The sequence below is a fragment of the Emys orbicularis genome, chromosome 1 (assembly GCF_028017835.1).
Source record: "Emys orbicularis isolate rEmyOrb1 chromosome 1, rEmyOrb1.hap1, whole genome shotgun sequence".
NCBI lineage: Eukaryota > Metazoa > Chordata > Testudines > Emydidae > Emys > Emys orbicularis.
This window is the reverse complement of record NC_088683.1, coordinates 358,128,942-358,134,314: the sequence shown is the minus strand read 5'-3', so window position 1 is coordinate 358,134,314 and position 5,373 is coordinate 358,128,942.

Below are 5,373 nucleotides of genomic sequence, written 5' to 3'. Positions count from 1 at the left end.
CTGGGTCTGCTAGAACGCCCACCCCCACATCCCTTCAGCCTTGCATCTAATTGGGAGGTGCTTGAAGGGTGAGGGCAGGTTACGGTCTAGAAAGAGACCCCTAGCCATGCTGCCCTGGAAGATAATTACTAGAAGTGTCCAGGGGGTAATACAGCTACATCCCTGTAGACCGCCACACATGCGCCAGTGTGCACAGACAACTTAGTCCATACCCAGTCCCACCTCTAGGGTGAAGAGCCACGTGCTTGAAACCCAAGTCTTTCCTCTTCTATGGAAACAGAAATTTGGCCTCAGGGACCCCCTTCTGCCCCCACCCCACCAAGAGAGACAAGGAGAACATTAGAGTCTCCGTAGTGGGGGACAGGATCTGGGTTTTAAAGGTCTCAAGGACCCCTACAGAGCAAACCCAACAGTATCACGTTAGCTGCTTCACTAGGGCCTGAGTCAGCCAGCGCTCTGCTGGGCTGGGCATTCACGGTTCCATGGAATCCAGGTGTTTTAAACCGGATGATACTTAGGAGCCAAAGCCATCCCCTCCCTGGTCAGTGAGAGCTTTGAGCGTCTGACCGGGGGTGTCCCCATACGTCAAGACTCAATCGCTACAAGACAATGCACCAAAACAGGTGGCAGGGACTGCAGTAGAACGACCAACAGATGGACAATCTGCACCTGGAGTTACACAATGGCCCCCTGCCTTGGGCAGCCAGCTCCCCGATGGGCACACCTTGCTGGGCAGCTCTGCTTGCCGGATCTGTCACCACTGGAGTTCTAGCATGATTAAAAGCTTCACACTTCCTTGGAACCCCCCTCCTCCACCCATGCAATGGGATTATTGATAACACAGCCCCACTTGGGGGCGCCTGTCGCGACAAGGGACCGGCCCTGGCCTGAAGAGCTTTCAGTCTGAAGCTGTTCTGTTCTGAAAGACATCAGGGTGAATGGAGGTTCAGGTAATCAAGGGAACATCTGAGACCGTGACCTGCCCTGCTGCTTTAACGGGTTCAGGTTTTTAGGGAAAATGGCTCAAATGGCCTGGTTTGCCCAAGGGTTTCACTTTGGGTCACGGACCAGGCAGGGCCTTCTTTCCCAACACCTGGTTTTCTGCTGCCGTAGTTAGGAAGGGATCTAGGAATCAGAGACCCCCAAGTCTACGTAATGCTGAAGGGTAGAGTTGACCAAGTAGGATTTGAACCTCTGATTTCAGGGTAAGAAGCCTTAGCTTTGGCCTCTCGCAGCCTGCTGAGTCAGAGAAGGGCTTCGCTGTTAGCAGGGAGGGTGATGGATGACTTAATTCTCCAAGCCGTCCCCACCCCAAAGAGCTACGCAAGCCCCACAGCTGTGCTCACCACCCACCTGAAGAGAAAGCCTGGCATTTCAAGTGGAAAGATCATCTAATATCAGGGGCAAGGGATTTTTCCTAGAAGTGGGAGGGCCACTTCCCCCTTCATGGCCCCACCCTCTTCATAGCCATCGCCTTGCCCCCCTCTTCCTCACCCCCAGGGGCAGGGCCTCAGGGGGTCGGGGGTGGGGGAAGAGGAGGGGCAGGGGACCAAGGCCGTGGTAAGAAGTGGACCGGCCAGGCCCATCCACTTTCAAAAAGTGGGAGGGCCATGGCCCCTTGGCCCCACCGTTCCAGTGCCCCTGCTGAGAGCCCAGGTTCACGGAGGCCAGTGGGGTTAGACCCAGAACAGCAACCGAGGGCCAAGTCAGCAGATGCCATCCCCGCGAGAGCACAGACCCTACACGCTCCGCAGCTGTGCTGTGGTGCTACGAGGGGCTGTCTGCACCGTGCTACTCGTCGTGCCGGGCACCACGCTCTAGCGTGGATTGGTCTGGTCTGATGTAGATAAAGAGACACTAGAAATCCCTCTCCAGCCTTTCTGCATCACAGTGCAGCCAAACAGGCACAAAGTGCCCTTGCCTTGCCGTGGCTGTGCCGGACAAGGGTCACAGGGCCAGTACACCTGCCCCTGCATGCCTGGCCATACATGACTCCACAGCCCCATGAGGAGGACCGCTGTGGTCTGAGGGAGGAGACGCATCGCTCCTGTTTACCCCTCCCTTTGGGCTCCTAGGCAGTGGGAGAATTAGGTTGTTGTGTCTGTCGACGGAGGCCTGGCTCCTGCGCTCGGTTCTGAGGGCTAGAGCGGGCAAGCGGCTCAAGGGAGGAACAGAAAGGCAGCCCAGCTCTGCCTTTGGGGGAGCAATTTCACTGGCTCCCCCGCTGGCACGACAAGCTCTGCCCCATGCTGGACCGGGGGACTGGGGCTGTTTCCCAGCCAGAGGCTGATGCGATAACCAGCTCTGGACTGAGCTATTTGTGCTACTTGTCTGAAATCGATCACAACAAAAAACCGCCGACCAGGCCAAGCCAATTCCCCTCTGCTTGGAGAGAGGGATCCTTAATTGCAGCACATGGAAGTGGGGCGGGGGCAGGGTATTCTGCAAAAGCCCCTAAGTCACTTGGGCCACGGTCCCATTGGAAGCCAAGGGAGCCTGTGCTCCTTAATCACTTGGACTCACCAGAAAATCCCACCCTCTATTTCAGAACACTTCCATCGACTTATTCCAGCAAAGCGCAGCCTAAGTCGGTCTGTGGCAGAGCCAGGCACCGAACCCAGGAGTCCTGCTTCCCTTCCCTCTGCTCTAACCACTAGAGGGCACTCCGCTAGTCGACCCACAAAAGCAGTGACGTATTACTCTGGGCCTGGGGTTATTGCTGCCTCTCACTCATCAGGCAACAAAGTCAAAACAAGGAGGTGGAGGCTCACAAATGCGTGTAGGTGTTGATGGCAGCATCATCTCCCAGTCACAGAACTGCCACCCTTTCAGAGATGTGCTGCCAGGGCCCCACCCTGTCCAGCATCAAGGCTCAGGGTTTAAAGAGTCCAGCTGGACCCTTCTAGCGATCAGGGCTGAAGGTGACCCGAGATGCAAGCTGGGCAGCAGTTTGCTACCCTGGGAAATCACAGGCTGGAGCCAACAGGCCACAGGCCGGAGCCAACAGGCCACAGGCCAGGTGCGTAGAAGGGCTCAGTTGGTCCTGCAGGATTCCAGGGCAAGCGACCGTTGCACACGGCAGCTGCTGCTCTGGAGGTGCCTTGTGGGGTCAGGAAGGACTAATGAGCCCGCAGGAACCAGAGAGGCCCACGACATGATGCAGACAAACCCTGTCCTAGCCTCTGTAGAGCTGTTCCCTCTTTGAAACCTGCTGCCACCTACCCTTCACCCTGACACCGCTGCAGCCTGTGGGGCACCCGGCAAAGCACAGAGAGCCCAGCCTGCTCCCAAGAGCCCAGCTGAGCTGAGCTCTCCTGGACCAGCTAGCCCAGAGCTGAACGTGTACAGTCCCTCAAGTGCCCCTAACCCTCAGCACCACGGGGCAGCAAATCCAAAGGGCTGGCCTGAAACAAACGGATGTACCAGGTGTTCACACCTGTGTAGCTTCCCTTTCAGCACTGCCCAGTGCTTTGGCAGGTCCTTTGCTTGTGCAGTTATGTGTAATTCAGCAACTGACCAGCAGGGGGAACCAGAGGCCCAGGCACCTATGCCGCACAAACCATAGAATCATAGGGTTGGAAGGGACCTCAGGAGGTCATCTAGTCCAACCCCCTGCTCAAAGCAGGACCAATCCCCAGACAGATTTTTGCCTCAGATCCCTAAGTGGACCCCTCAAGGACTGAACTCACAACCCTGCAATGCTCAAACCACTGAGCTATCCCTCCCCCCGTGCCCGTTCCAACTCGCTCTGTCTCTGTTAAGGGACAAGTGCCAGCAAATGCCCCTGACGTGGCAGCCCGTCATGTGCCAGTGGCAGCCCGTCTGCCCCCCAGGAGGCTGTTCTGCATGTTCAAGCTCCCGAGCTCCTGGGCCATCTCAAGGCAGGCGGACTCGGCGGTATGTGGCTGCGAGAATGCCGGCAGCATGCCATGGCACAGGCGCCCTGACCTCTCCCCCAGAGCAGCAGGGTCATGGGCAATGGGGGTGGTTTCTCTGGGAGCAGCTGCAGAGGAGTTTACCCGCCCAGCTCTGAAGCGTCACCCCGCACTCCACAGCCCCGTCTTACTTTACATCTCCTGACCCGCCTGCACTGCGGCCTGCAGTGACCTCGCCAGCCGCCCAGCCCCATTCCGCAGAGCCCAGAGGAGCATCCTAATGCTGAGGGCGCTTGCTGAACTCCGAATACTTCAGGCTTGTCTCTGGGTAGCCCTATGGGCTCCCAGCCCTGCTCTATTGCTCACCTGGACTGATGACCGAGCCCAGTCACAAATTCCCTAACGCTGTAGAACTGGGGATTGCGTCTGTGCACATACGCAGTCGCCCAGCCCCGCCTCCCCCAAGCCGCTGCCCACCAGCTCGGGAGAAAGATGTGCAGCGAGAGCTTCCATGAGACCACAGCCCCATTGTCAACGGCGCAGCCACTACGAAGGGCAGGAAACACAACGTCCTGCAAACAAACCCGGTCACCCAGCCGCAGGCACGAGAGACTCCCAGGTACCAGCCCTGTGTGGCTCGGGCGTCAGAGCCGGAGCTGATCCCAGCTATGCACTGCCATAACAACACCGCAGATCACATCGCTGTGCGCCAGGGCACCCCCCTGCCTTAGCCAGCGGCTGTTTTGATAATGTAGGAAGCACCACAATAAAAACATTCCATGAGGCTCCCATACAGATTGAGTGTGATACGCTGTGGCTACAGTTGGTCTATGCTGCGCAACAGCCCATTTGCCAGCACTCCCTGCTGGGTCTGTCTGAACAGCCAAAAGCCCAGAAATCGGGGATAAAGTCTTAATAGGACTAAACTACTGGGGGGGGGGGGGGGGAGGGTCTGTTGCTTTTCAGATCCTGAATTCAGTGTTCTCAAAATATTCCAACAAGTGGCAGGTGAGAGGCCAGAGGACCTGCTGCAGGCTGGGAAAAGGGGAGGTCATTGATTTGAGACACACTCAGAATCTACCCACAGTCGCTGGATGTTTCTAGGAGGATGATGCAGCAGTGGGATAGTTAGGGGTCAGCATCACAGGCGCCGACTTTCTTCGGACCAGGTGGATGCTCTGCCCTGAGGCCCTGCCCCCACTCCACTCTTTCCCCCAAGGTTCCCCTTCGCCCTGCCTCTTCCTGCCCCCCTGTCCCTCCCCCCACCTCTTGCTGCCCCTGCTCTGCCCCCTCCTCCCAGGACCTCCCCCCAGCTGCCGAACAGCTGATCGGCGGGTGGCTGGTGAGCAGCCGCTAGTTTTTTGCCATGGAGCACCCACTGTGTTGGCCCCTATGGTGCGCATTAGTCCCCAGGGTTAGCACCATATTAAGGTGGCTGCAGGCAGTTCCTGGTGCGGGGGTTTCGGACACTGCAGGGTCACTAAAACCACGCTGCCAT